We start from the raw sequence: 23,679 nt of genomic DNA, 5'->3' as shown, positions 1-23,679 counted from the left end.
CAGGAGGCGTGGGTTCGAATCCCACCTCAGACAGAGCCCATTGAAAGTACCAAGCAAGAACAAAGCAAACACAGTCAAGAGAGCATTACCAGATGATAAGATGGCAGAGCGGTCTAAGGCGTTGCGTTCAGGTCGCAGTCTCCCCAGGAGGCGTGGGTTCAAATCCCACCTCAGACAGTGACCATTGAAAGTACCAAGCAAGAACAAAGCAAACACAGTCAAGAGAGCATTACCAGATGCCAGCATAGCGGAGCGGTCTAAGGCGTTGCGTTCAGGTCGCAGTCTCCCCAGGAGGCGTGGGTTCGAATCCCACCTCAGACAGAGCCCATTGAAAGTACCAAGCAAGAACAAAGCAAACACATTCAAGAGAGCATTACCAGTTGCCAGGATGGCAGAGCGGTCTAAGGCGCTGCGTTCAGGTCGCAGTCTCCCCAGGAGGCGTGGGTTCAAATCCCGCAGCAGACAGAGCTCATTGAAAGTACCAAGCAAGAAGAAAGCAAACACAGTCAAGAGAGCATTACCAGATGCCAGCATAGCGGAGCGGTCTAAGGCGTTGCGTTCAGGTCGCAGTCTCCCCAGGAGGCGTGGGTTCGAATCCCACCTCAGACAGAGCCCATTGAAAGTACCAAGCAAGAACAAAGGAAACACAGTCAAGAAAGCATTACCAGTTGCCAGGATGGCGGAGCGGTCTAAGGCGTTGCGTTCAGGTCGCAGTCTCCCCAGGAGGCATGGGTTCGAATCCCACCTCAGACAGAGCCCATTGAAAGTACCAAGCAAGAACAAAGCAAACACAGTCAAGAGAGCATTACCAGATGATAAGATGGCAGAGCGGTCTAAGGCGTTGCGTTCAGGTCGCAGTCTCCCCAGGAGGCGTGGGTTCAAATCCCACCTCAGACAGTGACCATTGAAAGTACCAAGCAAGAACAAAGCAAACACAGTCAAGAGAGCATTACCAGATGCCAGCATAGCGGAGCGGTCTAAGGCGTTGCATTCAGGTCGCAGTGTCCCCAGGAGGCGTGGGTTCGAATCCCACCTCAGACAGTGCCCATTGAAAGTACCAAGCAAGAACAAAGCAAACACAGTCAAGAGAGCATTACCAGTTGCCAGGATGGCGGAGCGGTCTAAGGTGTTGCGTTCAGGTCGCAGTCTCCCCAGGAGGCGTGGGTTCGAATCCCACCTCAGACAGAGCCCATTGAAAGTACCAAGCAAGAACAAAGCAAACACATTCAAGAGAGCATTACCAGTTGCCAGGATGGCAGAGCGGTCTAAGGCGCTGCGTTCAGGTCGCAGTCTCCCCAGGAGGCGTGGGTTCAAATCCCGCAGCAGACAGAGCCCAATGAAAGTACCAAGCAAGAAGAAAGCAAAGACAGTCAAGTGAGCATTACCAGCTGCAAGGATGGCGGAGCGGTCGAAGGCGTTGCGTTCATTGTCGCAGTCTCCCCAGGAGGCGTGGGTTCGAATCCCACCTCAGACAGAGCCCATTGAAAGTACCAAGCAATGACAAAGGAAACACGGTCAAGAGAGCATTACCAGTTGCCAGGATGGCGGAGCGGTCTAAGGCGTTGCGTTCAGGTCGCAGTCTCCCCAGGAGGCGTGGATTCGAATCCCACCTCAGACAGAGCCCATTGAAAGTACCAAGCAAGAACAAAGCAAACACAGTCAAGAGAGCATTACCAGATGATAAGATGGCAGAGCGGTCTAAGGCGTTGCGTTCAGGTCGCAGTCTCCCCAGGAGGCGTGGGTTCGAATCCCACCTCAGACAGAGCCCATTGAAAGTACCAAGCAAGAACAAAGCAAACACAGTCAAGAGAGCTTTACCAGATGATAAGATGGCAGAGCGGTCTAAGGCGTTGCGTTCAGGTCGCAGTCTCCCCAGGAGGCGTGGGTTAAAAACCCACCTCAGACAGTGCCCATTGAAAGTACCAAGCAAGAACAAAGCAAACACAGTCAAGAGAGCATTACCAGTTGCAAGCATAGCGGAGCGGTCTAACGCGTTGCGTTCAGGTCGCAGTCTCCACAGGAGGCGTGGGTTCGAATCCCACCTCAGACAGAGCCCATTGAAAGTACCAAGCAATAACCAAGGAAACACTGTCAAGAGAGCATTAACAGATGCCAGCATAGCGGAGCGGTCTAAGGCGTTGCATTCAGGTCGCAGTGTCCCCAGGAGGCGTGGGTTCGAATCCCACCTCAGACAGAGCCCATTGAAAGTACCAAGCAAGAACAAAGCAAACACATTCAAGAGAGCATTACCAGTTGCCAGGATGGCAGAGCGGTCTAAGGCGTTGCGGTCAGGTCACAGTACCCCAGGAGGCGTGGGTTCGAATCCCACCTCAGACAGAGCCCATTGAAAGTACCAAGCAAGAACAAAGCAAACACAGTAAAGAGAGCATTACCAGGTGCCAGGATGGCGGAGCGGTCTAAGGCGTTGCGTTCAGGTCGCAGTCTCCCCAGGAGGCGTGGGTTCGAATCCCACCTCTGACAGAGCCCATTGAAAGTACCAAGCAAGAACAAAGCAAACACAGTCAAGAGAGCATTACCAGATGATAAGATGGCAGAGCGGTCTAAGGCGTTGCGTTCAGGTCGCAGTCTCCCCAGGAGGTGTGGGTTCAAATCCCACCTCAGACAGTGCCCATTGAAAGTACCAAGCAAGAACAAAGCAAACACAGTCAAGAGAGCATTACCAGTTGCCAGCATAGCGGAGCGGTCTAAGGCGTTGCGTCCAGGTCGCAGTCTCCACAGGAGGCGTGGGTTCGAATCCCTCCTCAGACAGAGCCCATTGAAAGTACCAAGCAATAACCAAGGAAACACGGTCAAGAGAGCATTACCAGTTGCCAGGATGGCGGAGCGGTCTAAGGCGTTGCGTTCAGGTCACAGTCTCCCCAGGAGGCGTGGGTTCGAATCCCACCTCAGACAGAGCCCATTGAAAGTACCAAGCAAGAACAAAGCAAACACAGTAAAGAGAGCATTACCAGGTGCCAGGATGGTGGAGCGGTCTAAGGCGTTGCGTTCAGGTTGCAGTCTCCCCAGGAGGTGTGGGTTCGAATCCCACCTCAGACAGAGCCCATTGAAAGTACCAAGCAAGAACAAAGGAAACACAGTCAAGAAAGCATTACCAGTTGCCAGGATGGCGGAGCGGTCTAAGGCGTTGCGTTCAGGTCGCAGTCTCCCCAGGAGGCGTGGGTTCGAATCCCACCTCAGACAGAGCCCATTGAAAGTACCAAGCAAGAACAAAGCAAACACATTCAAGAGAGCATTACCAGATGCCAGGATGGCGGAGCGGTCTAAGGCGTTGCGTTCAGGTCGCAGTCTCTCCAGGAGGCGTGGGTTCAAATCCCACCTCAGACAGTGCCCATTGAAAGTACCAAGCAAGAACAAAGCAAACACAGTCAAGAGAGCATTACCAGTTGCCAGGATGGCGGAGCGGTCTAAGGCGTTGCGTTCAGGTCACAGTCTCCCCAGGAGGCGTGGGTTCGAATCCCACCTCAGACAGAGCCCATTGAAAATACCAAGCAAGAACATAGGAAACACAGTAAAGAGAGCATTACCAGTTGCCAGGATGGCGGAGCGGTCTAAGGCGTTGCGTTCAGGTCGCTGTCTCCCCAGGAGGCGTGGGTTCGAATCCCACCTCAGACAGAGCCCATTGAAAGTACAAAGCAAACACAGTCTAGAGAGCATTACCAGCTGCCAGGATGGCAGAGCGGTCTAAGGCGTTGCGTTCAGGTCGCAGTCTCCCCAGGAGGCGTGGGTTCGAATCCCACCTCAGACAGTGCCCATTGAAAGTACCAAGCAAGAACAAAGCAAACACAGTCAAGAGAGCATTTCCAGTTGCCAGGATGGCGGAGCGGTCTACGGCGTTGCGTTCAGGTCGCAGTCTCCCCAGGAGGCGTGGGTTCGAATCCCACCTCAGACAGAGCCCATTGAAAGTACCAAGCAAGAACAAAGGAAACACAGTAAAGAGAACATTACCAGTTGCCAGGATGGCGGAGCGGTCTAAGGCGTTGCGTTCAGGTCGCAGTCTCCCCAGGAGGCGTGGGTTCGAATCCCACCTCAGACAGAGCCCATTGAAAGTCCAAAGCAATAACAAAGCAAACACAGTCAAGAGAGCGTTACCAGTTGCCAGGATGGCGGAGCGGTCTAAGGCGCTGCGTTCAGGTCGCAGTCTCCCCAGGAGGCGTGGGTTCGAATCCCGCCTCAGACAGAGCCCATTGAAAGTACCAAGCAAGAACAAAGCAAACACAGTCAAGAGAGCATTACCAGTTGCCAGGATGGCGGAGCGGTCTAAGGTGTTGCGTTCAGGTCGCAGTCTCCCCTGGAGGCGTGGGTTCGAATCCTGCCTCAGACAGAGCCCATTGAAAGTACCAAGCAAGAACAAAGCAAACACAGTCAAGAGAGCATTACCAGTTGCCAGGATAGCAGAGCGGTCTAAGGCGCTGGGTTCAGGTTGCAGTCTCCCCAGGAAGCGTGGGTTCGAATCCCGCCTCAGACAGAGCCCATTGAAAGTACCAAGCAAGAACAAAGCAAACACAGTCAAGGGAGCATTACCAGTTGCCAGGATGGCGGAGCGGTCTAAGGCGCTGCGTTCAGGTCGCAGTCTCCCCAGGAGGCGTGGGTTCTAATAATAATAATAATTTGCCCTTTATTAGTCCCACAATGGGGAAATTCGAGATTCGAACCTCAGACAGAGCCCATTGAAAGTACCAAGCAAAAACAAAGCAAACACATTCAAGAGAGCATTACCAGGTGCCAGGATGGCGGAGCGGTCTAAGGCGTTGCGTTCAGGTCGCAGTCTCTCCAGGAGGCGTGGGTTCAAATCCCACCTCAGACAGTGCCCATTGAAAGTACCAAGCAAGAACAAAGCAAACACAGTCAAGAGAGCATTACCAGATGATAAGATGGCAGAGCGGTCTAAGGCGTTGCGTTCAGGTCGCAGTCTCCCCAGGAGGCGTGGGTTCAAATCCCACCTCAGACAGTGACCATTGAAAGTACCAAGCAAGAACAAAGCAAACACAGTCAAGAGAGCATTACCAGATGCCAGCATAGCGGAGCGGTCTAAGGCGTTGCATTCAGGTCGCAGTCTCCCCAGGAGGCGTGGGTTCGAATCCCACCTCAGACAGAGCCCATTGAAAGTACCAAGCAAGAACAAAGCAAACACAGTCAAGAGAGCATTACCAGATGATAAGATGGCAGAGCAGTCTAAGGCGTTGCGTTCAGGTCGCAGTCTCCCCAGGAGGCGTGGGTTCAAATCCCACCTCAGACAGTGACCATTGAAAGTACCAAGCAAGAACAAAGCAAACACAGTCAAGAGAGCATTACCAGATGCCAGCATAGCGGAGCGGTCTAAGGCGTTGCATTCAGGTCGCAGTGTCCCCAGGAGGCGTGGGTTCGAATCCCACCTCAGACAGTGCCCATTCAAAGTACCAAGCAAGAACAAAGCAAACACAGTCAAGAGAGCATTACCAGTTGCCAGGATGGCGGAGCGGTCTAAGGTGTTGCGTTCAGGTCGCAGTCTCCCCAGGAGGCGTGGGTTCGAATCCCACCTCAGACAGAGCCCATTGAAAGTACCAAGCAAGAACAAAGCAAACACAGTCAAGAGAGCATTACCAGATGATAAGATGGCAGAGCGGTCTAAGGCGTTGCGTTCAGGTCGCAGTCTCCCCAGGGGGCGTGGGTTCAAATCCCACCTCAGACAGTGACCATTGAAAGTACCAAGCAAGAACAAAGCAAACACAGTCAAGAGAGCATTACCAGATGCCAGCATAGCGGAGCGGTCTAAGGCGTTGCATTCAGGCCGCAGTGTCCCCAGGAGGCGTGGGTTCGAATCCCACCTCAGACAGTGCCCATTGAAAGTACCAAGCAAGAACAAAGCAAACACAGTCAAGAGAGCATTACCAGTTGCCAGGATGGCGGAGCGGTCTAAGGTGTTGCGTTCAGGTCGCAGTCTCCCCAGGAGGCGTGGGTTCGAATCCCACCTCAGACAGAGCCCATTGAAAGTACCAAGCAAGAACAAAGCAAACACATTCAAGAGAGCATTACCAGTTGCCAGGATGGCAGAGCGGTCTAAGGCGCTGCGTTCAGGTCGCAGTCTCCCCAGGAGGCGTGGGTTCAAATCCCGCAGCAGACAGAGCCCAATGAAAGTACCAAGCAAGAAGAAAGCAAAGACAGTCAAGAGAGCATTACCAGCTGCAAGGATGGCGGAGCGGTCGAAGGCGTTGCGTTCATTGTCGCAGTCTCCCCAGGAGGCGTGGGTTCGAATCCTACCTCAGACAGAGCCCATTGAAAGTACCAAGCAATGACAAAGGAAACACGGTCAAGAGAGCATTACCAGTTGCCAGGATGGCGGAGCGGTCTAAGGCGTTGCGTTCAGGTCGCAGTCTCCCCAGGAGGCGTGGGTTCGAATCCCACCTCAGACAGAGCCCATTGAAAGTACCAAGCAAGAACAAAGCAAACACAGTCAAGAGAGCATTACCAGATGATAAGATGGCAGAGCGGTCTAAGGCGTTGCGTTCAGGTCGCAGTCTCCCCAGGAGGCGTGGGTTCGAATCCCACCTCAGACAGAGCCCATTGAAAGTACCAAGCAAGAACAAAGCAAACACAGTCAAGAGAGCATTACCAGTTGCCAGGATGGCGGAGCGGTCTAAGGTGTTGCGTTCAGGTCGCAGTCTCCCCAGGAGGCGTGGGTTCGAATCCCACCTCAGACAGAGCCCATTGAAAGTACCAAGCAAGAACAAAACAAACACAGTAAAGAGAGCATTACCAGGTGCCAGGATGGCGGAGCGGTCTAAGGCATTGCGTTCAGGTCGCAGTCTCCCCAGGAGGCGTGGGTTCGAATCCCACCTCAGACAGAGCCCATTGAAAGTACCAAGCAAGAACAAAGGAAACACAGTCAAGAGAGCATTACCAGTTGCCAGGATGGCAGAGCGGTCTAAGGCGCTGCGTTCAGGTCGCAGTCTCCCCAGGAGGCGTGGGTTCAAATCCCGCAGCAGACAGAGCCCAATGAAAGTACCAAGCAAGAAGAAAGCAAAGACAGTCAAGAGAGCATTACCAGCTGCAAGGATGGCGGAGCGGTCGAAGGCGTTGCGTTCAGGTCGCAGTCTCCCCAGGAGGCGTGGGTTCGAATCCCACCTCAGACAGAGCCCATTGAAAGTACCAAGCAAGAACAAAGGAAACACAGTCAAGAGAGCATTACCAGTTGCCAGGATGGCGGAGCGGTCTAAGGCGTTGCGTTCAGGTCACAGTCTCCCCAGGAGGCGTGGGTTCGAATCCCACCTCAGACAGAGCCCATTGAAAGTACCAAGCAATAACCAAGGAAACACGGTCAAGAGAGCATTACCAGTTGCCAGGATGGCGGAGCGGTCTAAGGCGTTGCGTTCAGGTCACAGTCTCCCCAGGAGGCGTGGGTTCGAATCCCACCTCAGACAGAGCCCATTGAAAGTACCAAGCAAGAACAAAGCAAACACATTCAAGAGAGCATTACCAGGTGCCAGGATGGTGGAGCGGTCTAAGGCGTTGCGCTCAGGTTGCAGTCTCCCCAGGAGGCGTGGGTTCGAATCCCACCTCAGACAGAGCCCATTGAAAGTACCAAGCAAGAACAAAGGAAACACAGTCAAGAAAGCATTACCAGTTGCCAGGATGGCGGAGCGGTCTAAGGCGTTGCGTTCAGGTCGCAGTCTCCCCAGGAGGCGTGGGTTCGAATCCCACCTCAGACAGAGCCCATTGAAAGTACCAAGCAAGAACAAAGCAAACACAGTCAAGAGAGCATTACCAGATGATAAGATGGCAGAGCGGTCTAAGGCGTTGCGTTCAGGTCGCAGTCTCCCCAGGAGGCGTGGGTTCGAATCCCACCTCAGACAGAGCCCATTGAAAGTACCAAGCAAGAACAAAGCAAACACATTCAAGAGAGCATTACCAGTTGCCAGGATGGCAGAGCGGTCTAAGGCGCTGCGTTCAGGTCGCAGTCTCCCCAGGAGGCGTGGGTTCAAATCCCGCAGCAGACAGAGCTCATTGAAAGTACCAAGCAAGAAGAAAGCAAACACAGTCAAGAGAGCATTACCAGATGCCAGCATAGCGGAGCGGTCTAAGGCGTTGCGTTCAGGTCGCAGTCTCCCCAGGAGGCGTGGGTTCGAATCCCACCTCAGACAGAGCCCATTGAAAGTACCAAGCAAGAACAAAGGAAACACAGTCAAGAAAGCATTACCAGTTGCCAGGATGGCGGAGCGGTCTAAGGCGTTGCGTTCAGGTCGCAGTCTCCCCAGGAGGCGTGGGTTCGAATCCCACCTCAGACAGAGCCCATTGAAAGTACCAAGCAAGAACAAAGCAAACACAGTCAAGAGAGCATTACCAGAGGATAAGATGGCAGAGCGGTCTAAGGCGTTGCGTTCAGGTCGCAGTCTCCCCAGGAGGCGTGGGTTCAAATCCCACCTCAGACAGTGACCATTGAAAGTACCAAGCAAGAACAAAGCAAACACAGTCAAGAGAGCATTACCAGTTGCCAGCATAGCGGAGCGGTCTAAGGCGTTGCGTCCAGGTCGCAGTCTCCACAGGAGGCGTGGGTTCGAATCCCACCTCAGACAGAGCCCATTGAAAGTACCAAGCAATAACCAAGGAAACACGGTCAAGAGAGCATTACCAGTTGCCAGGATGGCGGAGCGGTCTAAGGCGTTGCGTTCAGGTCACAGTCTCCCCAGGAGGCGTGGCTTCGAATCCCACCTCAGACAGAGCCCATTGAAAGTACCAAGCAAGAACAAAGCAAACACAGTAAAGAGAGCATTACCAGGTGCCAGGATGGTGGAGCGGTCTAAGGCGTTGCGTTCAGGTTGCAGTCTCCCCAGGAGGCGTGGGTTCGAATCCCACCTCAGACAGAGCCCATTGAAAGTACCAAGCAAGAACAAAGGAAACACAGTCAAGAAAGCATTACCAGTTGCCAGGATGGCGGAGCGGTCTAAGGCGTTGCGTTCAGGTCGCAGTCTCCCCAGGAGGCGTGGGTTCGAATCCCACCTCAGACAGAGCCCATTGAAAGTACCAAGCAAGAACAAAGCAAACACGGTCAAGAGAGCATTACCAGTTGCAGGGATGGCGGAGCGGTCTAAGGCGTTGCGTTCAGGACGCAGTCTCCACAGGAGGCGTGGGTTCGAATCCCACCTCAGACAGAGCCCATTGAAAGTACCAAGCAATAACCAAGGAAACTCGGTCAAGAGAGCATTACCAGTTGCCAGGATGGCGGAGCGGTCTAAGGCGTTGCGGTCAGGTCACAGTCTCCCTAGGAGGCGTGGGTTCGAATCCCACCTCAGACAGAGCCCATTGAAAGTACCAAGCAAGAACAAAGCAAACACAGTAAAGAGAGCATTACCAGGTGCCAGGATGGCGGAGCGGTCTAAGGCGTTGCGGTCAGGTCACAGTCTCCCTAGGAGGCGTGGGTTCGAATCCCACCTCAGACAGAGCCCATTGAAAGTACCAAGCAAGAACAAAGCAAACACAGTCAAGAGAGCATTACCAGATGATAAGATGGCAGAGCCGTCTAAGGCGTTGCGTTCAGGTCGCAGTCTCCCCAGGAGGCGTGGGTTCAAATCCCACCTCAGACAGTGCCCATTGAAAGTACCAAGCAAGAACAAAGCAAACACAGTCAAGAGAGCATTACCAGTTGCAAGCATAGCGGAGCGGCCTAAGGCGTTGCGTTCAGGTCGCAGTCTCCACAGGAGGCGTGGGTTCGAATCCCACCTCAGACAGAGCCCATTGAAAGTACCAAGCAATAACCAAGGAAACACGGTCAAGAGAGCATTACCAGTTGCCAGGATGGCGGAGCGGTCTAAGGCGTTGCGTTCAGGTCACAGTCTCCCCAGGAGGCGTGGGTTCGAATCCCACCTCAGACAGAGCCCATTGAAAGTACCAAGCAAGAACAAAGCAAACACAGTAAAGAGAGCATTACCAGGTGCCAGGATGGAGGAGCGGTCTAAGGCGTTGCGTTCAGGTTGCAGTCTCCCCAGGAGGCGTAGGTTCGAATCCCACCTCAGACAGAGCCCATTGAAAGTACCAAGCAAGAACAAAGGAAACACAGTCAAGAAAGCATGACCAGTTGCCAGGATGGGAGAGCGGTCTAAGGCGTTGCGTTCAGGTCGCAGTCTCCCCAGGAGGCGTGGGTTCGAATCCCACCTCAGACAGAGCCCATTGAAAGTACCAAGCAAGAACAAAGCAAACACAGTCAAGAGAGCATTACCAGATGATAAGATGGCAGAGCGGTCTAAGGCGTTGCGTTCAGGTCGCAGTCTCCCCAGGAGGCGTGGGTTCAAATCCCACCTCAGACAGTGACCATTGAAAGTACCAAGCAAGAACAAAGCAAACACAGTCAAGAGAGCATTACCAGATGCCAGCATAGCGGAGCGGTCTAAGGCGTTGCGTTCAGGTCGCAGTCTCCCCAGGAGGCGTGGGTTCGAATCCCACCTCAGACAGAGCCCATTGAAATTACCAAGCAAGAACAAAGCAAACACATTCAAGAGAGCATTACCAGTTGCCAGGATGGCAGAGCGGTCTAAGGCGCTGCGTTCAGGTCGCAGTCTCCCCAGGAGGCGTGGGTTCAAATCCCGCAGCAGACAGAGCTCATTGAAAGTACCAAGCAAGAAGAAAGCAAACACAGTCAAGAGAGCATTACCAGATGCCAGCATAGCGGAGCGGTCTAAGGCGTTGCGTTCAGGTCGCAGTCTCCCCAGGAGGCGTGGGTTCGAATCCCACCTCAGACAGAGCCCATTGAAAGTACCAAGCAAGAACAAAGGAAACACAGTCAAGAAAGCATTACCAGTTGCCAGGATGGCGGAGCGGTCTAAGGCGTTGCGTTCAGGTCGCAGTCTCCCCAGGAGGCGTGGGTTCGAATCCCACCTCAGACAGAGCCCATTGAAAGTACCAAGCAAGAACAAAGCAAACACAGTCAAGAGAGCATTACCAGATGATAAGATGGCAGAGCGGTCTAAGGCGTTGCGTTCAGGTCGCAGTCTCCCCAGGAGGCGTGGGTTAAAAACCCACCTCAGACAGTGCCAATTGAAAGTACCAAGCAAGAACAAAGCAAACACAGTCAAGAGAGCATTACCAGATGCCAGCATAGCGGAGCGGTCTAAGGCGTTGCATTCAGGTCGCAGTGTCCCCAGGAGGCGTGGGTTCGAATCCCACCTCAGACAGAGCCCATTGAAAGTAGAAAGCAAGAACAAAGCAAACACAGTCAAGAGAGCATTACCAGATGATAAGATGGCAGAGCGGTCTAAGGCGTTGCGTTCAGGTCGCAGTCTCCCCAGGAGGCGTGGGTTCGAATCCCACCTCAGACAGAGCCCATTGAAAGTACCAAGCAAGAACAAAGCAAACACAGTCAAGAGAGCATTACCAGATGCCAGCATAGCGGAGCGGTCTAAGGCGTTGCATTCAGGTCGCAGTGTCCCCAGGAGGCGTGGGTTCGAATCCCACCTCAGACAGTGCCCATTGAAAGTACCAAGCAAGAACAAAGCAAACACAGTCAAGAGAGCATTACCAGTTGCCAGGATGGCGGAGCGGTCTAAGGTGTTGCGTTCAGGTCGCAGTCTCCCCAGGAGGCGTGGGTTCGAATCCCACCTCAGACAGAGCCCATTGAAAGTAGAAAGCAAGAACAAAGCAAACACAGTCAAGAGAGCATTACCAGTTGCCAGGATGGCGGAGCGGTCTAAGGCGTTGCGTTCAGGTCGCAGTCTCCCCAGGAGGCGTGGGTTCGAATCCCACCTCAGACAGAGCCCATTGAAAGTACCAAGCAAGAACAAAGCAAACACAGTCAAGAGAGCATTACCAGATGATAAGATGGCAGAGCGGTCTAAGGCGTTGCGTTCAGGTCGCAGTCTCCCCAGGAGGCGTGGGTTAAAAACCCACCTCAGACAGTGCCAATTGAAAGTACCAAGCAAGAACAAAGCAAACACAGTCAAGAGAGCATTACCAGTTGCAAGCATAGCGGAGCGGTCTAAGGCGTTGCGTTCAGGTCGCAGTCTCCACAGGAGGCGTGGGTTCGAATCCCACCTCAGACAGAGCCCATTGAAAGTACCAAGCAAGAACAAAGCAAACACAGTAAAGAGAGCATTACCAGGTGCCAGGATGGCGGAGCGGTCTAAGGCGTTGCGTTCAGGTCGCAGTCTCCCCAGGAGGCGTGGGTTCGAATCCCACCTCAGACAGAGCCCATTGAAAGTACCAAGCAAGAACAAAGGAAACACAGTCAAGAGAGCATTACCAGTTGCCAGGATGGCGGAGCGGTCTAAGGCTTTGCGTTCAGGTCGCAGTCTCCCCTGGAGGCGTGGGTTCGAATCCAGCCTCAGACAGAGCCTATTGAAAGTACCAAGCAAGAACAAAGCAAACACAGTCAAGAGAGCATTACCAGATGATAAGATGGCAGAGCGGTCTAAGGCGTTGCGTTCAGGTCGCAGTCTCCCCAGGAGGCGTGGGTTCAAATCCCACCTCAGACAGTGCCCATTGAAAGTACCAAGCAAGAACAAAGCAAACACAGTCAAGAGAGCATTACCAGTTGCTAGCATAGCGGAGCGGTCTAAGGCGTTGCGTCCAGGTCGCAGTCTGCACAGGAGGCGTGGGTTCGAATCCCTCCTCAGACAGAGCCCATTGAAAGTACAAAGCAATAACCAAGGAAACACGGTCAAGAGAGCATTACCAGTTGCCAGGATGGCGGAGCGGTCTAAGGTGTTGCGTTCAGGTCACAGTCTCCCCAGGAGGCGTAGGTTCGAATCCCACCTCAGACAGAGCCCATTGAAAGTACCAAGCAAGAACAAAGCAAACACAGTAAAGAGAGCATTACCAGGTGCCACGATGGTGGAGCGGTCTAAGGCGTTCCGTTCAGGTTGCAGTCTCCCCAGGAGGCGTGGGTTCGAATCCCACCTCAGACAGAGCCCATTGAAAGTACCAAGCAAGAACAAAGGAAACACAGTCAAGAAAGCATTACCAGTTGCCAGGATGGCGGAGCGGTCTAAGGCGTTGCGTTCAGGTCGCAGTCTCCCCAGGAGGCGTGGGTTCGAATCCCACCTCAGACAGAGCCCATTGAAAGTACCAAGCAAGAACAAAGCAAACACAGTCAAGAGAGCATTACCAGCTGCAAGGATGGCAGAGCGGTCTTAGGCGTTGCGGACAGGTCGCAGTCTCCCCAGGAGGCGTGGGTTCAAATCCCACCTCAGACAGAGCCCATTGAAAGTACCAAGCAATAACCAAGGAAACACGGCCAAGAGAGCATTACCAGTTGCCAGGATGGCGGAGCGGTCTAAGGCGTTGCGTTCAGGTCGCAGTCTCCCCAGGAGGCGTGGGTTCAAATCCCACCTCAGACAGTGCCCATTGAAAGTACCAAGCATGAACAAAGCAAACACAGTCAAGAGAGCATTACCAGTTGCAAGCATAGCGGAGCGGTCTAAGGCGTTGCGTTCAGGTCGCAGTCTCCACAGGAGGCGTGGGTTCGAATCCCACCTCAGACAGAGCCCATTGAAAGTACCAAGCAATAACAAAGCAAACACAGTCAAGAGAGCATTACCAGCTGCCAGGATGGCGGAGCGGTCTAAGGCGTTGCGTTCAGGTCGCAGTCTCCACAGGAGGCGTGGGTTCGAATCCCACCTCAGACAGAGCCCATTGAAAGTACCAAGCAAGAACAAAGCAAACACATTCAAGAGAGCATTACCAGTTGCCAGGATGGCAGAGCGGTCTAAGGCGCTGCGTTCAGGTCGCAGTCTCCCCAGGAGGCGTGGGTTCAAATCCCGCAGCAGACAGAGCTCATTGAAAGTACCAAGCAAGAAGAAAGCAAACACAGTCAAGAGAGCATTACCAGATGCCAGCATAGCGGAGCGGTCTAAGGCGTTGCGTTCAGGTCGCAGTCTCCCCAGGAGGCGTGGGTTCGAATCCCACCTCAGACAGAGCCCATTGAAAGTACCAAGCAAGAACAAAGGAAACACAGTCAAGAAAGCATTACCAGTTGCCAGGATGGCGGAGCGGTCTAAGGCGTTGCGTTCAGGTCGCAGTCTCCCCAGGAGGCGTGGGTTCGAATCCCACCTCAGACAGAGCCCATTGAAAGTACCAAGCAAGAACAAAGCAAACACAGTCAAGAGAGCATTACCAGATGATAAGATGGCAGAGCGGTCTAAGGCGTTGAGTTCAGGTCGCAGTCTCCCCAGGAGGCGTGGGTTCAAATCCCACCTCAGACAGTGACCATTGAAAGTACCAAGCAAGAACAAAGCAAACACAGTCAAGAGAGCATTACCAGATGCCAGCATAGCGGAGCGGTCTAAGGCGTTGCATTCAGGTCGCAGTGTCCCCAGGAGGCGTGGGTTCGAATCCCACCTCAGACAGTGCCCATTGAAAGTACCAAGCAAGAACAAAGCAAACACAGTCAAGAGAGCATTACCAGTTGCCAGGATGGCGGAGCGGTCTAAGGTGTTGCGTTCAGGTCGCAGTCTCCCCAGGAGGCGTGGGTTCGAATCCCACCTCAGACAGAGCCCATTGAAAGTACCAAGCAAGAACAAAGCAAACACATTCAAGAGAGCATTACCAGTTGCCAGGATGGCAGAGCGGTCTAAGGCGCTGCGTTCAGGTCGCAGTCTCCCCAGGAGGCGTGGGTTCAAATCCCGCAGCAGACAGAGCCCAATGAAAGTACCAAGCAAGAAGAAAGCAAAGACAGTCAAGAGAGCATTACCAGCTGCAAGGATGGCGGAGCGGTCGAAGGCGTTGCGTTCATTGTCGCAGTCTCCCCAGGAGGCGTGGGTTCGAATCCCACCTCAGACAGAGCCCATTGAAAGTACCAAGCAAGAACAAAGCAAACACAGTCAAGAGAGCATTACCAGATGATAAGATGGCAGAGCGGTCTAAGGCGTTGCGTTCAGGTCGCAGTCTCCCCAGGAGGCGTGGGTTCGAATCCCACCTCAGACAGAGCCCATTGAAAGTACCAAGCAAGAACAAAGCAAACACAGTCAAGAGAGCATTACCAGATGATAAGATGGCAGAGCGGTCTAAGGCGTTGCGTTCAGGTCGCAGTCTCCCCAGGAGGCGTGGGTTAAAAACCCACCTCAGACAGTGCCAATTGAAAGTACCAAGCAAGAACAAAGCAAACACAGTCAAGAGAGCATTACCAGTTGCAAGCATAGCGGAGCGGTCTAAGGCGTTGCGTTCAGGTCGCAGTCTCCACAGGAGGCGTGGGTTCGAATCCCACCTCAGACAGAGCCCATTGAAAGTACCAAGCAAGAACAAAGGAAACACAGTCAAGAAAGCATTACCAGTTGCCAGGATGGCGGAGCGGTCTAAGGCGTTGCGTTCAGGTCGCAGTCTCCCCAGGAGGCGTGGGTTTGAATCCCACCTCAGACAGAGCCCATTGAACGTACCAAGCAAGAACAAAGGAAACACAGTCAAGAAAGCATTACCAGTTGCCAGGATGGCGGAGCGGTCTAAGGCGTTGCGTTCAGGTCGCAGTCTCCCCAGGAGGCGTGGGTTCGAATCCCACCTCAGACAGAGCCCATTGAAAGTACCAAGCAAGAACAAAGCAAACACAGTCAAGAGAGCATTACCAGATGATAAGATGGCAGAGCGGTCTAAGGCGTTGCGTTCAGGTCGCAGTCTCCCCAGGAGGCGTGGGTTCAAATCCCACCTCAGACAGTGACCATTGAAAGTACCAAGCAAGAACAAAGCAAACACAGTCAAGAGAGCATTACCAGATGCCAGCATAGCGGAGCGGTCTAAGGCGTTGCGTTCAGGTTGCAGTGTCCCCAGGAGGCGTGGGTTCGAATCCCACCTCAGACAGTGCCCATTGAAAGTACCAAGCAAGAACAAAGCAAACACATTCAAGAGAGCATTACCAGTTGCCAGGATGGCAGAGCGGTCTAAGGCGCTGCGTTCAGGTCGCAGTCTCCCCAGGAGGCGTGGGTTCAAATCCCGCAGCAGACAGAGCCCATTGAAAGTACCAAGCAATAACCAAGGAAACACGGTCAAGAGAGCATTACCAGTTGCCAGGATGGCGGAGCGGTCTAAGGCGTTGCGGTCAGGTCACAGTCTCCCCAGGAGTCGTGGGTTCGAATCCCACCTCAGACAGAGCCCATTGAAAGTACCAAGCAAGAACAATGCAAACACAGTAAAGAGAGCATTACCAGGTGCCAGGATGGCGGAGCGGTCTAAGGCGTTGCGTTCAGGTCGCAGTCTCCCCAGGAGGCGTGGGTTCGAATCCCACCTCAGACAGAGCCCATTGAAAGTACCAAGCAAGAACAAAGCAAACACAGTCAAGAGAGCATTACCAGATGATAAGATGGCAGAGCGGTCTGAGGCGTTGCGTTCAGGTCGCAGTCTCCCCAGGAGGCGTGGGTTCAAATCCCACCTCAGACAGTGCCCATTGAAAGTACCAAGCAAGAACAAAGCAAACACAGTCAAGAGAGCATTACCAGTTGCAAGCATAGCGGAGCGGTCTAAGGCGTTGCGTTCAGGTCGCAGTCTCCACAGGAGGCGTGGGTTCGAATCCCACCTCAGACAGAGCCCATTGAAAGTACCAAGCAATAACCAAGGAAACACGGTCAAGAGAGCATTACCAGTTGCCAGGATGGCGGAGCGGTCTAAGGCGTTGCGTTCAGGTCACAGTCTCCCCAGGAGGCGTGGGTTCGAATCCCACCTCAGACAGAGCCCATTGAAAGTACCAAGCAAGAACAAAGCAAACACAGTAAAGAGAGCATTACCAGGTGCCAGGATGGTGGAGCAGTCTAAGGCGTTGCGTTCAGGTTGCAGTCTCCCCAGGAGGCGTGGGTTCGAATCGCACCTCAGACAGAGCCCATTGAAAGTACCAAGCAAGAACAAAGCAAACACAGTCAAGAGAGCATTACCAGATGATAAGATGGCGGAGCGGTCTAAGGCGTTGCGTTCAGGTCGCAGTCTCCCCAGGAGGCGTGGGTTCGAATCCCACCTCAGACAGAGCCCATTGAAAGTACCAAGCAAGAACAAAGCAAACACATTCAAGAGAGCATTACCAGTTGCCAGGATGGCAGAGCGGTCTAAGGCGCTGCGTTCAGGTCGCAGTCTCCCCAGGAGGCGTGGGTTCAAATCCCGCAGCAGACAGAGCTCATTGAAAGTACCAAGCAAGAAGAAAGCAAACACAGTCAAGAGAGCATTACCAGATGCCAGCATAGCGGAGCGGTCTAAGGCGTTGCGTTCAGGTCGCAGTCTCCCCAGGAGGCGTGGGTTCGAATCCCACCTCAGACAGAGCCCATTGAAAGTACCAAGCAAGAACAAAGGAAACACAGTCAAGAAAGCATTACCAGTTGCCAGGATGGCGGAGCGGTCTAAGGCGTTGCGTTCAGGTCGCAGTCTCCCCAGGAGGCGTGGGTTCGAATCCCACCTCAGACAGAGCCCATTGAAAGTACCAAGCAAGAACAAAGCAAACACAGTCAAGAGAGCATTACCAGATGATAAGATGGCAGAGCGGTCTAAGGCGTTGCGTTCAGGTCGCAGTCTCCCCAGGAGGCGTGGGTTCAAATCCCACCTCAGACAGTGACCATTGAAAGTACCAAGCAAGAACAAAGCAAACACAGTCAAGAGAGCATTACCAGATGCCAGCATAGCGGAGCGGTCTAAGGCGTTGCATTCAGGTCGCAGTGTCCCCAGGAGGCGTGGGTTCGAATCCCACCTCAGACAGTGCCCATTGAAAGTACCAAGCAAGAACAAAGCAAACACAGTCAAGAGAGCATTACCAGTTGCCAGGATGGCGGAGCGGTCTCAGGTGTTGCGTTCAGGTCGCAGTCTCCCCAGGAGGCGTGGGTTCGAATCCCACCTCAGACAGAGCCCATTGAAAGTACCAAGCAAGAACAAAGCAAACACATTCAAGAGAGCATTACCAGTTGCCAGGATGGCAGAGCGGTCTAAGGCGCTGCGTTCAGGTCGCAGTCTCCCCAGGAGGCGTGGGTTCAAATCCCGCAGCAGACAGAGCCCAATGAAAGTACCAAGCAATGACAAAGGAAACACGGTCAAGAGAGCATTACCAGTTGCCAGGATGGCGGAGCGGTCTAAGGCGTTGCGTTCAGGTCGCAGTCTCCCCAGGAGGCGTGGGTTCGAATCCCACCTCAGACAGAGCCCATTGAAAGTACCAAGCAAGAACAAAGCAAACACAGTCAAGAGAGCAGTACCAGATGATAAGATGGCAGAGCGGTCTAAGGCGTTGCGTTCAGGTCGCAGTCTCCCCAGGAGGCGTGGGTTCAAATCCCACCTCAGACAGTGCCCATTGAAAGTACCAAGCAAGAACAAAGCAAACACAGTCAAGAGAGCATTACCAGTTGCCAGCATAGCGGAGCGGTCTAAGGCGTTGCGTCCAGGTCGCAGTCTCCACAGGAGGCGTGGGTTCGAATCCCACCTCAGACAGAGCCCATTGAAAGTACCAAGCAATAACCAAGGAAACACGGTCAAGAGAGCATTACCAGTTGCCAGGATGGCGGAGCGGTCTAAGGCGTTGCGTTCAGGTCACAGTCTCCCCAGGAGGCGTGGGTTCGAATCCCACCTCAGACAGAGCCCATTGAAAGTACCAAGCAAGAACAAAGCAAACACAGTCAAGAGAGCATTACCAGATGATAAGATGGCAGAGCGGTCTAAGGCGTTGCGTTCAGGTCGCAGTCTCCCCAGGAGGCGTGGGTTCGAATCCCACCTCAGACAGAGCCCATTGAAAGTACCAAGCAAGAACAAAGCAAACACAGTAAAGAGAGCATTACCAGGTGCCAGGATGGTGGAGCGGTCTAAGGCGTTGCGTTCAGGTTGCAGTCTCCCCAGGAGGCGTGGGTTCGAATCCCACCTCAGACAGAGCCCATTGAAAGTACCAAGCAAGAACAAAGGAAACACAGTCAAGAAAGCATTACCAGGTGCCAGGATGGCGGAGCGGTCTAAGGCGTTGCGTTCAGGTCGCAGTCTCCCCAGGAGGCGTGGGTTCGAATCCCACCTCAGACAGAGCCCATTGAAAGTACCAAGCAAGAACAAAGCAAACACAGTCAAGAGAGCATTACCAGATGATAAGATGGCAGAGCGGTCTGAGGCGTTGCGTTCAGGTCGCAGTCTCCCCAGGAGGCGTGGGTTCAAATCCCACCTCAGACAGTGCCCATTGAAAGTACCAAGCAAGAACAAAGCAAACACAGTCAAGAGAGCATTACCAGTTGCAAGCATAGCGGAGCGGTCTAAGGCGTTGCGTTCAGGTCGCAGTCTCCACAGGAGGCGTGGGTTCGAATCCCACCTCAGACAGAGCCCATTGAAAGTACCAAGCAATGACAAAGGAAACACGGTCAAGAGAGCATTACCAGTTGCCAGGATGGCGGAGCGGTCTAAGGCGTTGCGTTCAGGTCGCAGTCTCCCCAGGAGGCGTGGGTTCGAATCCCACCTCAGACAGAGCCCATTGAAAGTACCAAGCAAGAACAAAGCAAACACAGTCAAGAGAGCAGTACCAGATGATAAGATGGCAGAGCGGTCTAAGGCGTTGCGTTCAGGTCGCAGTCTCCCCAGGAGGCGTGGGTTCAAATCCCACCTCAGACAGTGCCCATTGAAAGTACCAAGCAAGAACAAAGCAAACACAGTCAAGAGAGCATTACCAGTTGCCAGCATAGCGGAGCGGTCTAAGGCGTTGCGTCCAGGTCGCAGTCTCCACAGGAGGCGTGGGTTCGAATCCCACCTCAGACAGAGCCCATTGAAAGTACCAAGCAAGAACAAAGCAAACACAGTCAAGAGAGCATTACCAGTTGCCAGCATAGCGGAGCGGTCTAAGGCGTTGCGTCCAGGTCGCAGTCTCCACAGGAGGCGTGGGTTCGAATCCCACCTCAGACAGAGCCCATTGAAAGTACCAAGCAATGACAAAGGAAACACGGTCAAGAGAGCATTACCAGTTGCCAGGATGGCGGAGCGGTCTAAGGCGTTGCGTTCAGGTCGCAGTCTCCCCAGGAGGCGTGGGTTCGAATCCCACCTCAGACAGAGCCCATTGAAAGTACCAAGCAAGAACAAAGCAAACACAGTCAAGAGAGCAGTACCAGATGATAAGATGGCAGAGCGGTCTGAGGCGTTGCGTTCAGGTTGCAGTCTCCCCAGGAGGCGTGGGTTCGAATCGCACCTCAGACAGAGCCCATTGAAAGTACCAAGCAAGAACAAAGCAAACACAGTCAAGAGAGCATTACCAGATGATAAGATGGCGGAGCGGTCTAAGGCGTTGCGTTCAGGTCGCAGTCTCCCCAGGAGGCGTGGGTTCGAATCCCACCTCAGACAGAGCGCATTGAAAGTACCAAGCAAGAACAAAGCAAACACATTCTAGAGAGCATTACCAGTTGCCAGGATGGCAGAGCGGTCTAAGGCGCTGCGTTCAGGTCGCAGTCTCCCCAGGAGGCGTGGGTTCAAATCCCGCAGCAGACAGAGCCCAATGAATGTACCAAGCAATGACAAAGGAAACACGGTCAAGAGAGCATTACCAGTTGCCAGGATGGCGGAGCGGTCTAAGGCGTTGCGTTCAGGTCGCAGTCTCCCCAGGAGGCGTGGGTTCGAATCCCACCTCAGACAGAGCCCATTGAAAGTACCAAGCAAGAACAAAGCAAACACAGTCAAGAGAGCAGTACCAGATGATAAGATGGCAGAGCGGTCTAAGGCGTTGCGTTCAGGTCGCAGTCTCCCCAGGAGGCGTGGGTTCAAATCCCACCTCAGACAGTGCCCATTGAAAGTACCAAGCAAGAACAAAGCAAACACAGTCAAGAGAGCATTACCAGTTGCCAGCGTCCAGGTCGCAGTCTCCACAGGAGGCGTGGGTTCGAATCCCACCTCAGACAGAGCCCATTGAAAGTACCAAGCAATAACCAAGGAAACACGGTCAAGAGAGCATTACCAGTTGCCAGGATGGCGGAGCGGTCTAAGGCGTTGCGTTCAGGTCACAGTCTCCCCAGGAGGCGTGGGTTCGAATCCCACCTCAGACAGAGCCCATTGAAAGTACCAAGCAAGAACAAAGCAAACACAGTCAAGAGAGCATTACCAGATGATAAGATGGCAGAGCGGTCTAAGGCGTTGCGTTCAGGTCGCAGTCTCCCCAGGAGGCGTGGGTTCGAATCCCACCTCAGACAGAGCCCATTGAAAGTACCAAGCAAGAACAAAGCAAACACAGTAAAGAGAGCATTACCAGGTGCCAGGATGGTGGAGCGGTCTAAGGCGTTGCGTTCAGGTTGCAGTCTCCCCAGGAGGCGTGGGTTCGAATCCCACCTCAGACAGAGCCCATTGAAAGTACCAAGCAAGAACAAAGCAAACACAGTCAAGAGAGCATTACCAGATGATAAGATGGCAGAGCGGTCTGAGGCGTTGCGTTCAGGTCGCAGTCTCCCCAGGAGGCGTGGGTTCGAATCCCACCTCAGACAGAGCCCATTGAAAGTACCAAGCAAGAACAAAGCAAACACAGTCAAGAGAGCATTACCAGTTGCAAGCATAGCGGAGCGGTCTAAGGCGTTGCGTTCAGGTCGCAGTCTCCACAGGAGGCGTGGGTTCGAATCCCACCTCAGACAGAGCCCATTGAAAGTACCAAGCAATAACCAAGGAAACACGGTCAAGAGAGCATTACCAGTTGCCAGGATGGCGGAGCGGTCTAAGGCGTTGCGTTCAGGTCACAGTCTCCCCAGGAGGCGTGGGTTCGAATCCCACCTCAGACAGAGCCCATTGAAAGTACCAAGCAAGAACAAAGCAAACACAGTAAAGAGAGCATTACCAGGTGCCAGGATGGTGGAGCGGTCTAAGGCGTTGCGTTCAGGTTGCAGTCTCCCCAGGAGGCGTGGGTTCGAATCCCACCTCAGACAGAGCCCATTGAAAGTACCAAGCAAGAACAAAGGAAACACAGTCAAGAAAGCATTACCAGGTGCCAGGATGGCGGAGCGGTCTAAGGCGTTGCGTTCAGGTCGCAGTCTCCCCAGGAGGCGTGGGTTCGAATCCCACCTCAGACAGAGCCCATTGAAAGTACCAAGCAAGAACAAAGCAAACACAGTCAAGAGAGCATTACCAGATGATAAGATGGCGGAGCGGTCTAAGGCGTTGCGTTCAGGTCGCAGTCTCCCCAGGAGGCGTGGGTTCGAATCCCACCTCAGACAGAGCCCATTGAAAGTACCAAGCAAGAACAAAGCAAACACATTCTAGAGAGCATTACCAGTTGCCAGGATGGCAGAGCGGTCTAAGGCGCTGCGTTCAGGTCGCAGTCTCCCCAGGAGGCGTGGGTTCAAATCCCGCAGCAGACAGAGCCCAATGAAAGTACCAAGCAATGACAAAGGAAACACGGTCAAGAGAGCATTACCAGTTGCCAGGATGGCGGAGCGGTCTAAGGCGTTGCGTTCAGGTCGCAGTCTCCCCAGGAGGCGTGGGTTCGAATCCCACCTCAGACAGAGCCCATTGAAAGTACCAAGCAAGAACAAAGCAAACACAGTCAAGAGAGCAGTACCAGATGATAAGATGGCAGAGCGGTCTAAGGCGTTGCGTTCAGGTCGCAGTCTCCCCAGGAGGCGTGGGTTCAAATCCCACCTCAGACAGTGCCCATTGAAAGTACCAAGCAAGAACAAAGCAAACACAGTCAAGAGAGCATTACCAGTTGCCAGCATAGCGGAGCGGTCTAAGGCGTTGCGTCCAGGTCGCAGTCTCCACAGGAGGCGTGGGTTCGAATCCCACCTCAGACAGAGCCCATTGAAAGTACCAAGCAATAACCAAGGAAACACGGTGAAGAGAGCATTACCAGTTGCCAGGATGGCGGAGCGGTCTAAGGCGTTGCGTTCAGGTCACAGTCTCCCCAGGAGGCGTGGGTTCGAATCCCACCTCAGACAGAGCCCATTGAAAGTACCAAGCAAGAACAAAGCAAACACAGTCAAGAGAGCATTACCAGATGATAAGATGGCAGAGCGGTCTAAGGCGTTGCGTTCAGGTCGCAGTCTCCCCAGGAGGCGTGGGTTCGAATCCCACCTCAGACAGAGCCCATTGAAAGTACCAAGCAAGAACAAAGCAAACACAGTAAAGAGAGCATTACCAGGTGCCAGGATGGTGGAGCGGTCTAAGGCGTTGCCTTCAGGTTGCAGTCTCCCCAGGAGGCGTGGGTTCGAATCCCACCTCAGACAGAGCCCATTGAAAGTACCAAGCAAGAACAAAGGAAACACAGTCAAGAAAGCATTACCAGGTGCCAGGATGGCGGAGCGGTCTAAGGCGTTGCGTTCAGGTCGCAGTCTCCCCAGGAGGCGTGGGTTCGAATCCCACCTCAGACAGAGCCCATTGAAAGTACCAAGCAAGAACAAAGCAAACACAGTCAAGAGAGCATTACCAGATGATAAGATGGCAGAGCGGTCTGAGGCGTTGCGTTCAGGTCGCAGTCTCCCCAGGAGGCGTGGGTTCAAATCCCACCTCAGACAGTGCCCATTGAAAGTACCAAGCAAGAACAAAGCAAACACAGTCAAGAGAGCATTACCAGTTGCAAGCATAGCGGAGCGGTCTAAGGCGTTGCGTTCAGGTCGCAGTCTCCACAGGAGGCATGGGTTCGAATCCCACCTATGACAGAGCCCATTGAAAGTACCAAGCAATGACAAAGGAAACACGGTCAAGAGAGCATTACCAGTTGCCAGGATGGCGGAGCGGTCTAAGGCGTTGCGTTCAGGTCGCAGTCTCCCCAGGAGGCGTGGGTTCGAATCCCACCTCAGACAGAGCCCATTGAAA

This window comes from Idiotropiscis lumnitzeri, unplaced genomic scaffold (genome assembly GCF_059441095.1).
Source record: "Idiotropiscis lumnitzeri isolate Australia: NSW breed Sydney's pygmy pipehorse unplaced genomic scaffold, RoL_Ilum_1.0 HiC_scaffold_33, whole genome shotgun sequence".
In the NCBI taxonomy this organism is placed as follows: Eukaryota; Metazoa; Chordata; class Actinopteri; order Syngnathiformes; family Syngnathidae; genus Idiotropiscis; species Idiotropiscis lumnitzeri.
The sequence above is the reverse complement of the archived record's forward strand: the minus strand, read 5'-3'. Positions refer to the sequence as shown.